At 41.2% G+C, this 20,518-nt stretch overlaps 2 pseudogenes; both read right to left on the bottom strand.

Moving 5' to 3' along the window:
* Positions 1-2,746: 2,746 nt before the first annotated feature.
* Positions 2,747-6,992, bottom strand: LOC148018726 (uncharacterized; annotated as a pseudogene).
* Positions 6,993-13,844: 6,852 nt separating this feature from the next.
* LOC148018725 (purple acid phosphatase 18 pseudogene) lies at positions 13,845-15,644 on the bottom strand (annotated as a pseudogene).
* Between the last annotated feature and the right edge of the window lie 4,874 nt (positions 15,645-20,518).

Raw genomic sequence — 20,518 nt, 5'->3', positions numbered from 1 at the left:
ACCGGACCTGACCCGTAGAGGCGCAAAACTCCTCCTTTTAGCTCTCTCATGGAAGCGGTCGCCGGAGTTACAGCTTTAGCTCAAGCTCAAGAGCATGCTAGCGACATTACTAAGATAGCTGCTGGCATGAAATGGCAGAAAAATGTATGTGCTATTTTGATTGCATGTGCCACAATCAAGAATCACCAAAAGACACAGGGCAAATGGTTGGAAAACCCTAAAGCAATTCCTGAAACAACGATGATGTGCATCAGATCGGGAGTGTCTTCCTCATCTTGATCTCAAGTGATTCATTTATGAGTTGCTGTAATCCGAGTACGTATACAGTCATCTGGAGCCATCTGTGGAAAAGAACATGTACATATGCTTTCCTTCCATATGACATGTTTTTGGATCACGATTCTCCTTTATTGGTTCTGCAGTTTCACTTTCACACTATACATTGTCTTGATTAGTGTCACCATGTTTTATTGGCCCCAAGTTGGATTATCAGCTCATTGCACCCGTTGACATTCTATGATCACACTAGTTTATTTCAGGAAAATTCAATTTTTTTTTTGGTGATTGTGCAATTTCATTAGGAGCTGAAGTTTGCTCTCAATTGTATGCTATACGAGAGGTCTCAGCAAAGAATGCATTGGGAGGTATTGATGATGTAATAGTAGCAAATAACTCTGTGTCAAATGAAGCAGGAAACAATGAATCATTTGTAGCTGACATCAATGTTGAAGAAGATGTTAAAGACAACACATCAATAGCAAGCTCAAAATGCTGCAGCTCCATTTTCTGTTGTATGTAACTCTGGTTGAGTTTGTTAGCACTATATGTGCATGTTCCATGCTCGAAAGCTGAACTTTAAAGGAAGATTGGCAGTTATAAATCTTTTGTGAATTACAAGGGTCATTGAAGTACATTGCCTGCTAGCATTTTGGGAAATTGACTCTCTATATTCAAACTTGTTTTGTAAAGCTAAAGACTTTGGAATGGCAAACATATGAGAGAAGGATACTATCACTCAGATAGTAGGTGAGAAGCTGGACTACAATAATTTTATTCTATGTAAATTCAGGATGTCAAATTTCTTAATTGAAAGAGGCTATTGGGACCTAGTCACAAGTCTTGAAGATGAGCCCAAGTTACCAGAGGATAGACCTCCAATACAAGATCAATTAAAGGCACATAGGACATGGTTGGAAAATGCTAGCAAGGTCTTGCATTGGTTGTCCTTATGTGTGTTAGACGCAAAAGCTATGCAAATTGCAAATTGTACTTCACCAAAAGCGGCTTGGAACTTTTTGATGAAGAACTATGGGCATGTCACTCATGTGAAAAAGATACAATTGAAGCAAAAATTCAACCACATATCCTGGAATGGAAGGTCTATTGAAGACTGTGTGAGTGAGTTAAGAACCATTGCAGAACAACTAGGCTCAATTGGAGTTGAATTTGAGGAGCCACTACCCTCCATGGTATTGGAGAGAGGTATAAGCAATTTGACACTTCCATATCAGTACATTAGGAGCAACCTAACTTTTGATGAGCTTGTGGCACTTCTATTGCATGAAGAAGTGAAACTTGGAGTCAATACAAGTTCTAGTGGGTCTAAAAACAACAGGAACAATGTTTTCTACTCAAATCAAAGGGGTAGAGGTGAAAGAGAAAGATCAAATTTGAGAGGAATAGGTGTCGGAAATGCATATGTAGCCCATGGACAACAAGGTACTGGATGGAAAAATAGGCAGCCTCAAACAAATAAAGGTACTTGAAACGCTCATGGACACTACAAGATATAGATCTTATACCGACGTTAAAAGCGACGGAAATGTTAATAAAGAAAATTTTCCCCGTCGTAAAAAAAACGTCATTATTGATGATGCCATAGAATAGTCAGTATTAGCATCGTTATCAGTGTCGCTATTTGCGTCAGTATTAGCGTCGCAAACACCGATGCAAATAACGATGTTGATAATGACGTTTTGCAATGCTAATAGTGATGCATGTAGTAAATTTGAGACGTAACAACGACGGTAATAGGGGAAAAAAAATTTTGTGGACTATGTGCTTTATTTGGGTCATACAAAATAGTTTCAATAATGTGTACAATGCTCCTGTAAATAAAGGCAAAGTGTACTTAAATCATAACACTGATACATGAAATAAATACATAATCGCATAATGAAAGCGACCGGTGTAATCATAGAAAGATACCACTCAAATCAAAGGGGTAGAGGTGAAAGAGGAAGATCAAATTTGAGAGGAATAGGTGCTGGAAATGCATATGCAGCCCATGGACAACAAGGTAATGGATGGAAAAATAGACAGCCTCAAACAAATAAACGTGCCTGAAATACTCATGGACACTACAAGATATAGGTCTTATACCGACGTTAAAAGCGATGAAAATGTTAATAAAGAAATTTACCCTCGTCGTCGTAAAAAACGTTGTCGTAGAGATCGTGCGAGAGCTGCAGAACACGGGGTTCAAGGCACAGCAATGGAAGAGACTAACAAGAAGAACTCAAATTTTTGATGTCAAGAACACTATATTTCTTGTCAAGTGAGTTACAAGAATTTCATGTTCAGGATAATCCGAAGTATCTCATAAATTGTTTACTTTCAGGTGTATGATGACAGTTGCAGTAGGAAGGGAAACACTCTTCACATCAACATGTTCATTTCGTAACTTGGCAGTTACTAGTTCAGTAGAGAATTTCAGAAACTCCAAAAGAACATCTCTATAATGAGGTCAAGTCCATCGAGCATGAGAAGAAGTTACCACTTTCAAAATGCCATGACCAAAACCTGCTTCATGGTATTCAGACCAGTTTGGCTATGGATCCAGAAACCTGTTAGCCAATCCCTCTCAATTCCCTCCATCACCTATGGATATGTGGATGATGCCACAAGGATCAAAGTGATGCTGAAAAACTCGAGTCATGGGTTCATAAGCATGAACATGGCTGCTAAGATCATATCAACTTTTGCTTCTTTAAGGATGAACTCCAAGGATTTCATCATTTTGTCACTATCACCCTGATATTTGAAATTGCTGTTGTACCAAGGTGCATGAATGACAGCAAGGAGCCAAGGGTTTCTGACTCTATCCACTTTGGCCAAATCAGCCTGCAGCCACTTATACTGAATAGAGTCCCTACTGAAGTCAGTGTATGATCCTAGTATCAAAGCATGCACACCAGAAACCTCAAAAGAACAATAAAGGTTGAAGTCTGATCCGCTTTCTTTGTAGGGCCTTTTTCATCTTGTATTATAAGATCTGAATGGTTCAATAACCAGCGGAATTTCTTCCATTTCATGATTCCCTTCAGTGATCATCCATGGCCGTGAACTAGCCAAGGGCACAACAAGTTTTCCAAACGAGTCCCAGCGGCTTGAATATAGTCAGCATAGGAAAGATCTCCTGGAGAACTACAGCCCAATTGTACAGGGCATCATAATCTTGAGGATTCCTCTGTACTATGTTAGCACACTTTTTTGCAACAAACGCTTGAATTCACTGTCAAGAGTGTACTTCATCTCCAAATGCAAAAGGTAGTGGAGGTGGAGGAGGAAGGATCAACAAGATTAGTCTTGCTGTGGTTCGCTTCAAAGTTGGTCTCTGCAACGGTGTTTCTGTCTTCTTCAAGACATCAAATCCAACTTTTTCTGCCTCAATCTTACGACGATCAAGCTGAATCTCATGGATTTAAGCTGCAAGCTGTCATTCGTCACGTGTCAAAGTGGTGGATACATAAGCTCTGATGCTGGCGGTTTCATCCAGCCAATAATCACTTCTTTGGGATTCACCCGTTAACGTTAGATGGACCTGGCTGGGAAGGATGCTATTGTGAGCTTCATAGATGAAAGGATCAGAACGAAAGGAGGGTCGGCTCCTTTTCCGCAGAGAGTGTCCGAAAGAGACAAGCAAGTAGAGTTTGCCAGCAACTCAGTAGACTTTAACCGCCGTCGTGCTTCTTCTTCAAGTAATTTGGCACTCCATTCAACAACTTTTGCCAACCCATTCATAAGCAACTCCGGACCAAGATCTACTGCAACATCACCACTGGTATAGTGAACTGAACAAATCAAGTTGTTGAACTTATCAACACCCTCTAAAACAATCCGTACATCTCTGTGCAGAACTCGAACTTCAGTGAAGTGTTTTGCTTCCCTTGCATAAGGATCTAGCGGAACCTCCACGCTGACGTGAGTTCCGCAGATTCTGACTCCCCCTTTGTAAGTTTCGCGGCAGCATCATTAGAAGCCTGAGTTTCTGTATTTAGACTTCGCCTTCCCATAGATGGAGCCTGAATTCCTGCCACAAAGCAGCTGATTCGAACCCTGCATTGATGCGCTGTACCCCCCCCTTTTCGCCTCCAATCCAGCACTCTGATCCTCCTCAGTCCCGTCCGAAATTCCCCCCTTTTCCAAGAATAACAACCCATTTCAAAAATAGCTCTCCCATTTCGAGCACGGGGAGGTCCTGGATTCAATGAACTTTTTCCCCCCCCTTTCGCCATTCAAATCCTTCTTTAAGAAAGATGAGATTTCTTCCATAAACATGGGTAGCAAACCTTGATTCATTGTTGTTTTCACACGTATATCTTTCAGCAAACAAATGTTTGAATAAACTGAAGTATGTTATTCATAACACACTTGTCCCCTTGATCTCTTTCTTTTGAAGTCCCAAATTGTAATGTGTGCTTTAAAATCTTTATTGATAAGAAATCCTTGGATGTTTCCATATGTATCCATTCCTCCTTCGATGCATAGCGACCAACCATACGAACGGCCTCGTTTGGACAGTATATCATAGTCTCAACAAAATCAGGGACCTTATCACTAGAGTCCTGATTACCATCTGGTTCAGTGAAGGACTCATTGTAAGCTTGTCCCAAGTCTCGGATGCTCCCACAAACAGGACGGTCTACAAAGGGTAGGATATGTTTTCCTTCCTGTTACAAGCATCGAATATGCAATACAGTTAAGGGAATATATACATACATTGAATGTAGTTTATTAAAATGCGCCACACAAACAGTGAATCACACGCAGAAATTAACACAAATGCACAACAGAAATGGAGGTGTTCACGGCTCAGATGCGCAGCAACACGACAACGTTGTTATTGGTGATGCCATAGAGCAGTCAGTATTAGCGTCGTTATTAGCATCACTATTTGTGTCGGTATTAGCGTCGCAAATACCGACGCAAATAGCGACGTTGATAATGACGTTTTGCGACGCTAATAGTGATGCATGTAGTAAATTTGAGATGATAATAGCGACGATAACAGGGGGGAAAAAAATTGTGGACTATGTGCTTTATTTGGGCCATACAAAATAGTTTCAATAATGTGTACAATGCTCGTGTAAGTAAAGGCAAAGTGTACTTAAATCATAACACTGATACATGAAATAAATACATGATCGCATATTGAAAGCGACCGGTATAATCATGGCAAGATACTACTACTACATAGAAAATGTCTACACATATCACGTGACCAAAAAAGAAGAGTATGTGAGCTCTAAGGATCCAAGGGCAAGCTATAGATCCTCGCCATCCGAAACCTCGTCGTGCCGCAAAGGAGCATCAAACGGACTCTACAAAAAAAGAAACAACTACACGTCAGTCTACCATACAATAATGCATTTTAATTAAACTTAGTAACTACGGACAAGAAAGATGAGTGACTTATAGGACTTCCGTGTCCATACAATCAGTCGATCAATGCAGTGAGACCGTGCCTCTCTACATATCGAGTCTCAAGGCTGATGGGATCGTGGTTTGTAATGAAGTGCTACAAAGAAAATAAAATACAACTGTTAGAAACACAATTGTCACTACAAAGAATATTACAAAAATATAAGCAAGCATAATAAAAGAAAAAATTACAAAGTCCTCTAGATGTGTCATGTGACTGCCACTCCCAAGATGATGGACCACTCCGGCCTCTAGTCGTGCCCTCGCCGCCTCGCGTTGCTGTCTCCAATGTCCTGGAGAATCTGTAGCCTCCTCCCTGAGTTAGCGCCAATCGTCCGCGTCTAGCCACTTGGGCTTTGAAGCCCCACTCTTGAGTGCCTTGCATGCATCCGATCATTTGTGTGACATGTATGCAAACATGCACTCTATCATCTAGCCTATAGAAAACCTATCTGCTGCAGCTAGTACCGGAAACTCCTCATGCAAGGATGCTACTATGTAGTCCTTGCTCCCCTCTGGTATGTTCCTTCAATGATCCAAGACGTTGTGCCAAAAAACTTATTGGTACAACTCTCTCATGCGATCCATCACCCTCCTCTCCTCATCATTCATGATGATGGCTCCTGACCTATCATCTACAAGGTAGGCATACCCCTCTGGGATTTGCCTAAGATGGGTTCTCTTTCACTTGTGACCATGCTCTTGGGCATATCCGGGAGACCCCTGTATATCTGGTGTACCTACTAGAGTAGTATTTCTCAGAGTAGCACCCATAGGAGTGGATCTGCAGACGGCTGAGCAAAAGCCGGAGTGTCTGGAGTAGATGTCCCCATAGGAGTGGATCTGCGAACGGCTGAGCAAAAGCCGGAGTGTCTGGAGTAGACGTCCCCATATGTGTAACAAATCTTGGAGGTGACGCAACTCTAGTAGAATGATGAGATAGAGACACTGCATTGGTACCTCCACAGCAACCACCTGAGCCACGCTCTCTCAAACCGCCCATGAAAGCGAGGAGTAGCACCTATATCCTGAGCTAACTGCGAGCTCACTGCATCCAGATCTCCGTAGCATCCCCATGAACCACTCCCTTTATCTGGACCAAGTCTGGAGCATCGACCTTGTCTAGTGGAAACTGAAGCATCAGAGCGCACGGAAGTAAATGTAATAGAGTGGCCGGGTGGTGTCTGAGACAGCTCCTGGTCTACCATATCTGTGAATCGAGCCATCTTATCTGGAGATATACGCGTAAAGACCTTTTTTAGCTTCTTGTCACTCATCCCTTGACTCATCGTAATGATCTAAATATCCACAAAGGTCACTTGCACAGACAAAAATTGATATTAGCATAATCAATATAAATCATACAAAGCACGTTAATATAAATCTTAAAATTATAATCTTACTTAAAATGCATATCTTATGTACCCTTATAAGAGATTTGTTAATGAATTGAGCAGATGGATGCTCCAAGTATGAAGTACCCTATGGTCCCATGTCAATCTCTTGGCACAACTCCACATACATTGGAAGATCAATAGACATGTCACCACAAAAGGATGAGTTCACTTCGTTCTCAAAGAATTTTTAGACTCTTGTATTTCCATCATTGTTACCCATGATGGCTCTTCTACATGCTCCAAGCTTTCGATGGCCTCCACCCCTTGTAATATCGATCCCTCTATTTGCATATTGTTCTTATCTATGCTCGAAACATTACTTTGATCATATCTCCACTACTCCCCGCTGTGCGGATTCAATAAAGGATATCTTAATCTTCTTCTATGAGATCCATTGCACTAAAAGTCAACAACCTGTAAATAGCTCCGCGTATTTTTAGAGTAAGGCATCCTGCGATTGCGATTGGTAGTACAAACTACCACAAACGAGGAAGCATTATGAACAACGACTATACTCCAAATAGCAAAATACGCAGGCCACTTACAGTCCATTCATAGTACAAATTTGACATATCTTATACCAATCATGGAATTTTAGCCCTGATAATTGGCCGTCTTTAGAAAACATGGACTTGAGAGAACGCATCATACCCATCGGAGTGCGGATAGACTTTACTATTTGCTTCACAATGCGCTCTTCTTTAGTGGATAAAACCCAAGGAGCGCAAGGTAGCTACAAGTGACCATCAGCACTCGAGTACAGCCAAAGCGTCTCCATCTTGCCTACCTCCTTCAAATCCATTCGTGTCCCTACAGTGTCTCTCTTTCCTTTGATGTGGTCTCATAGCAAGCTGCCCATGTTCTTGAAAATATTCGTGGGATCCAACAAGTGGTTGATCTATAAGTGGGTGTCCAATATGGCAACTCGTAGAAAACTGAGAACCGTTGCATTCCGTTTGGATGTGACTCCATGTGAACCATTTTCAGCTCGTACCAGCTTTGGGTATCCATACGTGCTGGAGGTCGTCCAAGAAAACCTTCCCTGAGTTCATGACCTTTTGGCAAGAAAGCAGTGTGTCCTTGATATACCATCTTCTTCATGGTTTGTGACCTTCGAGAGTTTAGCTGTGACCCACACAATGGACATGCATGATAACTTGAGGTAACCAGACCTATCCGAACACCTCTATCCAGTGAATGCAAACTTGAAGGAGCTATGATAGATATTATCAATGAGAATGGAAATATGCTTACCTGAGCACTCTCCGAAACTTGAAAAGTCATGCATGGTCCACATAAGAATGGCTCGAATATTGGCAGACCGTCGACCATCGCGCTTGCTCATATCTTGCATAGTGACCCCCTCCTCCCATAAAATGTTAAGCTCATCAACTAATGGACAAAGATACATATCCATATTTTTGACTTTGTAGCGGCTGGGAATGAGCAAGCTAAGGATGAGATGTCCTTTCCTCGTAGAAAGCCATGGAGAGATATTGTAGTTGACAAGGACTATATGCCACACACTGTAAGAAGTTAAGCACAGACCGAATGCATTCATGCCATCCATAGCAAGACCAAGCCAAAGATTCCTTGGCTCTCGAGGAAAGCCTAGGAAAGTAGAGTCAATGTGGCTCCATTCTTGTGAATTCGTTGATATTCGTTGAACTCCATCTGTGGACCTATTCTACGCATGATGCCGCATTGTCAAGCTCACCATTTTGGACGTACCAAATATGTGGTTTATGTGGGGGATAAGCGAAAAGTGTTTAAGAACTTTTTGAGGGATGGTTTTCCCTTGCAAGTCCTGTCGATACCTGTGAGCACCACACTTTGGACATGTCTCCATAATCTTGTATTCTCATCGAAACAATATGCAATCGTTGATACATGTATAGATACTGTTATAGTCCATGCCAAGATTACGTAAAACTTTTGCAGACACAATCACGTCCCCCATGACAGCATTGCGTCTCCTCCTCTTTTCGAATTCAGCCCTTTTCCCCCAAAAAGCCACCTATTTCAAAAATAGCTCTCCATTTCAAAAATAGCCCTCCGTGCATCTTTGCTTTTTCCAACATTCCCCAAATTAGTCTCTTTTCCCCTCAAAGCACGGCTCTCCTTTTCCCTCCTTCTTTAGCCTTTCAAAAACTCCTCCTTAGCCTTCGTAGCTCTATTTCCTAATTAAAGAGATCCGCCTTGTTTGTGATTCCCTTTTCCAAGTTAACCACATTCCAAGCTTCATGGGAAAGGTTTTCATAGTTATTCTCGCAGCATAGATATGATACTTGACTCAGAAAATCTATGTCATCACATGACATGATGAAGCAAAAGATCACTATAGAATTATAACGTGGCCTTTCAAAAGTTGAGCATATCCTGTGATTAGGACATTCCATGTGTCTAGATCTCGATAAGGAAACATTTCAAACACTGCTTGTGCCTCTGCCAGCCAACCATATTTAGCTTACATATCAATTAATGTAATGCCCACATCCACATTTGTCTTCAATAGCCCTATCTTATCAATCTCAGCATGTATTCCTTAGTCCTTGTTTATAGCTCCAGCCATGCCACAAGCTTTTAAGGTGCAGACAATTGTGATACAATCCAAAGAGATACCCTCCTCATGCATTTGTTTGAATAATTGTAATGTCTTGTCTCCTTGATCCTGCCTAAAGCAACCCTTCATACTCGCCACTATACTCATACGCAGAAAATAAATGTAATCACAACAACTAAATATGTACAAAGTACCAAATCCCATGCACAACTTTTGGGTGACTTATACACCTCGAATGCGCAGCAATACGACATCCACCCCCTCTAAACCTGCGCATCCTCCGGATGTGCCAACTATCCAGGATCATTTAAGTCCACAAACAGGTCAAGTCCATCTTCTGATTCTAGTAAACCTGTTTCTCCATCAGCTTCATCATCCCTATGAAATTTTTGCCCCTTTCGAAACAGCTGATAGAGAACATCTGCAATATGAGCAAAATGAGGAATCCAAATCATGTAAAATACATAAGCTCCCACAAATCTTCGCATCTCTGAAGTAGTCGTGCAATACTCTGCAATCCTGTTTATGGCATCCACCTTTGCAGGAGAAGGCTTTCTGCCATAATATCCAACCATATGCCCAACTATGATGACTTCATTAACAGCAAAGACGGATTTCAGCCCTGAAAACTTATGTCCAATATTTGCAGGATCCCTCAACATAGGCTACTTCATAGCTTTTTCAATCTGCTCATCACTGTCAGAAGGAAGCGGGCCTGCAACCGGCTTAACCTTCTTATCAACTGTTTTATATTTAGTGTCAACCTTGGCATCATTCAAGCACTCTTTCCTTTGCTGCAATTTCTGCAAATTTTCAGCATCTTTCAACTCTGTTGGCTGAAAAATTTCAGCCTTTAGCTCTTTGGACTGCATGGGTGCAGTCTGAAACTCTGTATGCAGAAATTTTTCTGCATTCAACTCTGTTGGCTGAATGAATTCAGCCCTCGGCTCTATGGACTGCATAGATGCATCCTGAAACTCTGTATGCAGAAATTTTTCTGCATTCAACTCTGTTGGCTGAATGAATTCAGCCCTCTGCAATTCTGTTAGCTGATCAAGATCAGCCATAAATTCAGCTTGCTGAGTTTTCTCAGCCTCTAACTCTGTTTGCAGCATAAAACCAGAAATTTCCTGAAACATATCCAAGGTTTGCACAGGTATGATCTTTGAACCCTTGCATACATCAGTTTTCAGTATTGCTCTCATCTCAAACAATGTATCTGCATAAGACATCCCTTCATACAATCCATCCACATGCTCTTCTGCTTGCAAAATACCTGCATTCTTCATCTCTTTCTCCTTACGACCAATGTACTGCCTGGCAGCTCTAGGCAAATCTGAAATTTTCTGATAACTTACCGAACTATCTGAAGTAAATCCAACAAAGTTATTGGAGAAAGACTGGCTGCCAGGAGGCGAGATCTCCTCTTTTCTCCGCTCCGTACCACTGGCGTCTCGCAAGACAGCGGTACCTAATGAAAATCCAACTCCTTCGCAGGTAGTGGTGCCTCACGCAAGGAGTCTCTGTTTCTCGGATGATTTACCCCAACAGTCATAAACTGAACAGCTCGCATACCATCTTTACTGCGTATCCGCGCATAAGCTGATCCATCATCCATCACTTTTGTTTCCATTCTTGCTTCTATAATGAAAGGCTGTCCAAGAATAGTCGGATAAGAGCATGAATCCTGAACAAAGCAATGATAATCCTCTTCAACATTACCAATAGAAATTCTGATACTCGGACAAGCAGCATACATATCACCAGAAGTATTATTGGCGGCTCTCGTGCGCCAGCCATGCTCTGCATCCATAGGCCACTTGCCACTCTCATAAACACCTCGAGCAATAAGATTAATCTCAGAACCATGATCAACTAAAGCAATCAAGGGAATTTGTTTCTCTCCAATCCTTACCACTGTCTCAGTGGTTGCTCTAGCCCAATGACTTCGTGAAAAATGGCTGCGAGGAATGAGAATAGGGGTTTCATCATCTTCATACTGCATAGGCTGCACTATTTTCTCCAATTGCGGATTAACAGAAGCATTCTCAACCATCACTGCATCATCATGCTCTTCTCCAAGAGCTCCATGCCACAATCCCTGTAAAGCAGGTCCTTCCATCGCATGTCGTTTCCTCCGCAAAAGATCCTGCATCTGATCCTGTATTTCTCTTCTAGCAATCCCAAGAGTCTCTCCAACAGTAAAAGTGACTTCACTATTCAAAATTCTTTCATGAAAAATCTTACTCATATCCGTTTGCATATCAAGGTCTGACAAGAGCTTGAATCCTGGCTCTTTTCTTGGTTGCCTCTTTTCCTTCTGCTTGTCTTCCATTGGTTGATCGGAACCTGTTTGAGTTGGAGAATTTGACATAGGTGGAGCTGTAACAGGTGGTGAAACAAAGTCACCCCCTCTAGTCTTTTTCGAGGAGCTAGGACCCTCCTCATCTCTTCTTCTCTTTTCCTCAACCATGGCATCTAAACCCTGCGTTTTAGCAATATAAGCAAAAATAGAATACCTGTCAACAGGAGAATCCCATCCTGTTTCTCCTCGGATGCTAGAGCCCACACAAGTCATAGTAGAAGTTTGAACTTTCCCTCTTCTCGCTATCTCCAAGGCAGAAGACCATAAAGCAGAATCTCCATCAGATTTCTGCTCAAGCTGAACTCCAAAAGCTGAAGCATCTCCTCTAACACTCACAGAAGCTGATCGCGCAACCATATCATCAACAAGCTTCTTCATACCTCCCTTATCGAAGTTCGTGTCAAGAGGAGCGCCAGTCTCTGTCAGCCATATCTTTCCATCTTGTCCCCAGAACACTACATTCTTCTTACGTGCTTCCTGAAAAGCATCACAATCTCTACAGTGTTGATGCTCTGTACTATCACACCAAATACATCGTCGCCCTTTTCTTTGACCAGCTGGAAAAGCAGTCACTGGAGCAGGTGCTACAGCAGGTACTGACATAAGTTGCTCCTTTAACTTACCAACTTCAGCTTTGACTGCTTCAATCGTCAAATCCGCCAAGCCTTTAATAACATCATCTACAGATAAGGGCACTGGAGCAGCAGGAACTGGTGGATTTACAACAGGAGGAGTAGGCTTAGGCAAAGAAGTAGCAGGGGTAGAAGAAGAAGTCTCCAAGGATTTTTCAGGAACTAATCCTGTATTTCGATGCAATCTGACTCTCCTACGCTGCTTCTTGACAAGAGCATTCACAGCATCAATAACATGTCTCCATTCAGTCTTTAAACCTGAATCAGTAGCTTGATCTTCCAAAAGATCATCCAACTTTTCCTGCAAATCAGCATCTGCAGCTTGCAAAAATAACTCCACTTTCTGCATCTCCAAGGCTTGTTGTTCAGTCCCATCCAACTGATCATAACGGCTTTCAAACTCTCGCAGAAGAGCAGTAACAGAAAGTCCCTTATTGGGCATAGAAACCCATGCTAAAAAATTCCTGCGATTCATAAGACCTGTATCCTCCAGGAAATATTCATCTTTTAATGCCTTTTTAAATTCAGCCCAACCTGCATGTGCCTCTTGAATTTCTGCAATTCGCCCTTCAAGAGCGCGCACCACGATCCGCAAGAAGTAGTGGCTCCAATCATCTTGAGAAACTCCAAAAAACTTCATCTTTTCTTCATACAAATGCAAGTAAGTTGACACTTGCTGGCCATTAAACTGCTTCATCTCCTGTTGGACAGCTTTCAAAGCATCCATAGCATCACTGTCTCGTTTTGCATGAGCTTGCTGCTGCATATACATGGTAAATGACTGAAACAGGTTCTTCATGACATTATCATCTGACATCTCTTCTTGCGAGTCTCCCATCTTGCTGATGACGCAGCACTTTCACGTCGGGTTCACCACAAATGTCAAAGAGATCGTGCGAGAGCTGCAGAACACGGGGTTCAAGGCACAGCAATGGAAGAGACTAACAAGAAGAACTCAAATTTTTTATGTCAAAGTTCACTATATTTCTTGTCAAGTGAGTTACAAGAAATTCATGTTCAGGATAATCCGAAGTATCTCATAAATTGTTTACTTTCAGGTGTATGATGACAGTTGCAGTAGGAAGGGAAACACTCTTCACATCAACATGTTCATTTCGTAACTTGGCAGTTACTAGTTCAGCAGAGAATTTCAGAAACTCCAAAAGAACATCTCTATAATGAGGTCAAGTCCATCGAGCATGAGAAGAATTTACCACTTTCAAAATGCCATGACCAAAACCTGCTTCACGGTATTCAGACCAGTTTGGCTATGGATCCAGAAACCTGTTAGCCAATCCCTCTCATTTCCCTCCATCACCTATGGTTATGTGGATGATGCCACAAGGATCAAAGTGATGCTGAAAAACTCGAGTCATGGGTTCATAAGCATGAACATGGCTGCAAAGATCATATCAACTTTTGCTTCTTTAAGGATGAACTCCATGGATTTCATCATTTTGTCACTATCACCCTGATATTTGAAATTGCTGTTGTACCATGGTGCATGAATGACAGCAAGGAGCCAAGGGTTTCTGACTCTATCCACTTTGGCCAAATCAGCCTGCAGCCACTTATACTGAATAGAGTCCCTACTGAAGTCAGTGTATGATCCTAGTATCAAAGCATGCACACCAGAAACCTCAAAAAAACAATAAAGGTTGGAGTCTGATCCGCTCTCTTTGTAGGGCCTTTTTCATCTTGTATTATAAGATCTGAATGGTTCAATAACCAGCGGAATTTCCTCCATTTCATGATTCCCTTCAGTGATCATCCATGGCCGTGAACTAGCCAAGGGCTCAACAAGTTTTCCAAACGAGTCTCAGCGGCTTGAATATAGTCAGCATAGGAAAGATCTCCTGGGAGTATAGAAACATCATAATCTGAGCTCGCAAATTGACTCAAGGTTGAGGAAGTCCAATCTGTCTGCTCCGAAAAATCTCCTGGAGTACTAAAGCCCAATTGTAAAGGGCATCATAATCTTGAGGATTCCTCTGTACTATGTTAGCACACCTTTTTGCAACAAACGCTTGAATTCACTGTCGAGAGTGTTCTTCATCTCCAAATGCAAAAGGTAGTGGAGGTGGAGGAGGAAGGATCAACGAGATTAGTCTTGCTGTGGTTCGCTTCAAAGTTGGTCTCTGCAACGATGTTTCTGTCTTCTTCAAGACATCAAATCCAACTTTTTCTGCCTCAATCTTACGACGATCAAGCTGAATCTCATGGAATTAAGCTGCAAGCTGTCGTTCGTCAAGTGTCAAAGTGGTGGATACATAAGCTCTGATGCTGGCGGTTTCATCCAGCCAATAATCACTTCTTTGGGATTCACCCGCTAACGTTAGATGGACCTGGCTGGGGAGGATGCTATTGTGAGCTTCATAGACGAAAGGATTAGAACGAAAGGAGGGTCGGCTCCTTTCCCGCAGAGAGTGTCCGAAAGAGACAAGCGAGTAGAGTTTGCCAGTCGTCAGCAAGATTCACCATGGCTCCTTCCTTCGGAGTTGTACTCTGCAATTCAGAGTAAAAAAAAACGTAGAAATGCGATACTTTGTTTTGCTCCTTGATTAGCAGCTTTCCATGGAGAGCTTCTTCAGCGTTATTGACATATTTTTCCCAGTTTGTAGCTCTCAATCCATGGAAGATCAGTAATTTGAGGGAAGGCAAGCCTGATGGCACAGTGGCCAAACAGAAAGCTGCTGTCCTTCTTCTTTGTTATTGCCTCTGCCTTATCTTTTCTCGTCTCATCCCAGAATCCGCAAAGTTCGACGTAATTGTTTTGGTTGCAATCGTAGGCTCTTTGCCAGATCATCCTCTTTAACCCATTCGCGCCTGGTCAACGCATCAAGAACAACAACAGCAATTCCTCGACTGTCCGACTTGTCAGTCTTCGGCTTGTTGGCGCCCTTGGCATTCACATCATCGTCATAAAATGCTCTTGCCACTAGTTTCACCAATCGTGCAAACTGTTTCGTATCGACCTTCTCCATTTAGCCGACGACAGTTGGAGGCGGCTAATCTGCTGTTATTACCCCTTGCTGGCTTGTGAGACAGGAAATGCAGGGGGCACTATTATGGCGGCAATCTCCCGGATCATGTCCCATGTTCCTGCTCTTACTATCTTCAATCAATTGCCCTCAGACATGAGCTTTAAACAGTGCTTTTGCAACCACCTTATAGAGTCCACTGTAGGTCAATAGAGCATGATTCGAAGAAAGAACACCTTCATCGAATCTCTCAACCATCTGCATGAACATGACCGCCTCTGAAATAGAGAAGAGTGTATTCAAAAACTCCCATCGGCTCTCTCATACAAAGGATGTGACATTTTTCAGAACTCTGGTTTTTTTGCAGACACAATCACGTCCCCCATGACAGCATTGCGTCTCCTCCTCTTTTCGAATTCAGCCCTTTTCCCCCAAAAAGCCACCTATTTCAAAAATAGCTCTCCATTTCAAAAATAGCCCTCCGTGCATCTTTGCTTTTTCCAACATTCCCCAAATTAGTCTCTTTTCCCCTCAAAGCACGGCTCTCCTTTTCCCTCCTTCTTTAGCCTTTCAAAAACTCCTCCTTAGCCTTCGTAGCTCTATTTCCTAATTAAAGAGATCCGCCTTGTTTGTGATTCCCTTTTCCAAGTTAACCACATTCCAAGCTTCATGGGAAAGGTTTTCATAGTTATTCTCGCAGCATAGATATGATACTTGACTCAGAAAATCTATGTCATCACATGACATGATGAAGCAAAAGATCACTATAGAATTATAACGTGGCCTTTCAAAAGTTGAGCATATCCTGTGATTAGGACATTCCATGTGTCTAGATCTCGATAAGGAAACATTTCAAACACTGCTTGTGCCTCTGCCAGCCAACCATATTTAGCTTACATATCAATTAATGCAATGCCCACATCCACATTTGTCTTCAATAGCCCTATCTTATCAATCTCAGCATGTATTCCTTAGTCCTTGTTTATAGCTCCAGCCATGCCACAAGCTTTTAAGGTGCAGACAATTGTGATACAATCCAAAGAGATACCCTCCTCATGCATTTGTTTGAATAATTGTAATGTCTTGTCTCCTTGATCCTGCCTAAAGCAACCCTTCATACTCGCCACTATACTCATACGCAGAAAATAAATGTAATCACAACAACTAAATATGTACAAAGTACCAAATCCCATGCACAACTTTTGGGTGACTTACACACCTCGAATGCGCAGCAATACGACAGCGTATGATATTTTCCATAGAATTAAGAATACACATTGAATCAGTAAGCGAATTAAGTATGTTATAGTGAACACATTGAATCATTAAGTGAATTAAGTATGTTATAGTGAATGATCCATCTCATCTTCAATGAGATCAGCCCTTGCTAAACTATCTACTTCTAGGTCCATGTTACCAAGAGGTAACGAAACAAATAAGTCTATCCCACTATCAAATGTGTTGCTATATTGCTCAATAACTTCTTCTTCATCAACCACATTATTGTCCTCTTCTGTATTTCCTTGAACATCCTCGCGAGGTTCATCTTGTACTATAGCACGCATATCATCCATTATGCTATCATCATGTACATCATCATTAATTGTTGGATTGTCATTTGCTATCTTTATATTACCATATATTGGTTTTGAACGATTAGATATAGGGATGAAATACCACCATCAGTTATTATTTACCATTGGATGATACACAACCTGTATTTGAAAAACAAAAGCAAGAAACTTAAATACTTATTATATTGTGTATATATATCACATGTATACATATTAAAAAATTATCTTTTACATATATACCTGCTCGCATTGTTGAGGTAGTACTAATGTGTCATTCTTGTAATAATGGTGAAATTTTGTAGAATCAATGATTGCAAAACCACTTGGATGACGTGTGATTGTGCAATGCTCACCATTTGTCACCACTTCTTTAAACCACTTCACATCTAATATATATATAAAGAATCGTCTGAAGTCAAGCTTCAGAATATCTTGGATCAAGCCACAATAACCTTCCATGGTACCATTAGCATCCTCAAAGTGAGCAAGGACACCAAAATCTTGGGTATTTCTCTTTTCATCTATACGTTGAGTTCGAAGATGTTTACCCTCACACCAAATAGCATTGAATAATGTGCACTAGTAGTAAAAGATTAAGATCAAACATGTCAATTTATTATATAAAATATAACTAGAAATAAGTTAATTGATAATATGTCTCACCTTTGATAAGCAACCTCGTGCGGATTCCCACTCTTCTTGAGATATATTAATTTCCTCCGCTTTTTCCATTTTCTCCATTTCCTCATGTAACCAATCCATATCAATATGATGTGGGAGTGCATTTAGATGATCTAGAAATGAGACATTACGTCCATATTTGGTGCAAAATGCTTGTCTTTCGCTTTTTCTTATTGCCCTTGCATCATTATATAGTGTCACCCATTTGCTCATTACATCACTATTGAGCACACAAAAACTATTTAACTTACGAAGTTCTTCTTTTGTTAACACTTTACTCATTCCTTTTCCTTGAGGTATTATAGAGGTCATCCTCAAGGCTAAATTGTCTTTCCATAGTCGTGGTTGAGAGGGGTCCACTTCATCAATATATTCAGAGATATAAACAAGGGATGATTGCACTAACCTTAGGCTGTGCTTTATGCCTCAAAAAATCTTTCAAGATTTTCATAAAACACTCAAGAAAAAACATCCACCTTGCATGAACTACCCCACAAAGTGCGATCTCATCAATCAAATGTACGAGTAAATGTAATTGAGTAGTCAAAATGGAGCGAGGAAAAATTTCCTCCACCAAACAAACCACCTCAACAAATAATACTTGAGCATCTTGCAATGTGTTCGGATCAATTTTCTTTGAGCTCACGTATCTGTCAGGATGTATTTGAAAATTGTTTATTTTTGTGTAGAAATTCAAAGAGGTTCACTACGTGATGTATGCAATATATAATGAAAAAATACAATGTATACACACCTCACAAGCTCTCCCATCTTGTAAATGATATCACATACATCTTTGGATACACAATGGGATATGCTAGTAGGAAGTACGAATTGAATGTAAATAATATTAATAGATCAAATGATTAGTTGAGGAAAAATTCATTATACCCCAAAATTTACACATAGTTACTCCACTAATTACTATATTCATGGTTAGAGATACCCTTACTTGAATCATTTTGTGCCAATCGTGGGACTTCAAACCAGATAGTTGCTCCACACCTCTTTTCTTTTTCTTTATGAAGGCTCCCTTGAGACATCTCATACATCCTGTGGGTGTTCGAAAGCTACATATGTGTTCCTTCATTATTTTTTCCTCGTTCGTTGACAACATTCAAGGTGCATGGGGTAGCTCAATCTTTCCTTTGGGTCCAATGCGTGGCTAGGCTCGCCTTCTGCAATGTTACGTAAATCCTCCCTTACATTGACTGAATCATGAGCCCCTATCAAGTGATCCCATAATGTAGATACAACATTTTTGAATATGTGCATGGGGTCCAACAGGTGATTAATCTTGAGTTCAATCCAACACAAAAGATGAAAAAATATAGAGAACCTAACAAACGAACAATATATTATGTAAAAAATTCATCATTCTAAATATTTTAAAGTCAATCGAGAGAAATATACTTCTTACCGACTCATGCCGAATGGAGGGTGGCTGTTGACATTAATCCATATCTCCTTCTAATCTCGAATGGTTAGAGATTTTGGAGTCATTCCATTAGTAGGGAGAACATATTTGGGATTGATGCCAGGAGGCATATTCCAAGGTGGATTCCATGAGGTTTTACGGTGGATTCCGTAAACTTAGATGACCGGGGCTCATACGCAAAGAGGATTCTTTGTGCGAGAAGTTGATGGGGACGCCTGTCCTTTTCGGGCGTTTCATTAATTTAGTGTGTACATGGGTGATTCCATAGCGGGTGATTCCGCAAAATGCATATTAAATTAATAAGCGTTTATGAGTTTAGAGTGCGCACTCGTAATAAATTAAGGTTAGGATTTATTTCTAACCAGTTGATTTATTTATGTAGCTGAAGACTGCTAGGTATTCACTTTTGTCGGTTTAATTGTGTTATTTTACTAACGATTGTGAATGCTTCAGTTTATGTGTAGAGATAGCAGCAGTGGCGGAGGAAAGCATTGGAGTCTAGCGGGTTTTCGACTCTTGGATTAGATTTTGATAGGCACCACGCCTATATTTTGTTATGTCTATTGAGACATCGATTATTTATTATTATTTTGTATGCGCTTATGCGCCTGGATATGTTATTTCTATTTGGACATTGAGATTGGGCGTGCCAGACACTATGGGCACCGTCCATTAGCTTTATTTTCATATTTTTGGTAGAAAGCAAACTCAAAAGCTAAAAGCTTGTCATATTTTTGTAATTGGGTTATTTTTTAGCATAAAGATTGGAAATATACATTAAATACATGCTTTGTGAAGCGCTCACACAAGGCATGGGGGAGATTGAACCCAATTGGTCTCTTGTCTCATGTCGTGCTTGCTTTTACATGGGTTTTTGTGCTAAAAAGTAGAGTACTTTGTTCTTGGGGACCTTCGGGAATTCACCACGTGAGCTATCTGCGTCCGATCTGCACACCAGTGGTATCAGAGCGGAGCAGAGATCAAGGGCTTCCAATCTCTACCAATCTCGGGCGAAGGCGGAGCTCCAGGAACAAACGGCCTCTACAGTCAATCTCATCGCGAACCGTCGATACAGGCAGACTTCTGGTGATCAAGAACCCCTATTTCCACTGTCAGATCGCGAAGGACCAATCTCTGCAGGCGGAGGACCACTCCCTCATCTCCATGAATAAGTCGTGATAAAC

The sequence above is a fragment of the Lygodium microphyllum genome, chromosome 20 (assembly GCF_053477565.2).
Source record: "Lygodium microphyllum isolate KBCC chromosome 20, Lygodium_microphyllum_v1.1.10, whole genome shotgun sequence".
In the NCBI taxonomy this organism is placed as follows: Eukaryota; Viridiplantae; Streptophyta; class Polypodiopsida; order Schizaeales; family Lygodiaceae; genus Lygodium; species Lygodium microphyllum.
Note: the sequence above shows the minus strand (reverse complement) of the source record. Positions and strands in the feature narration are given on the sequence as shown.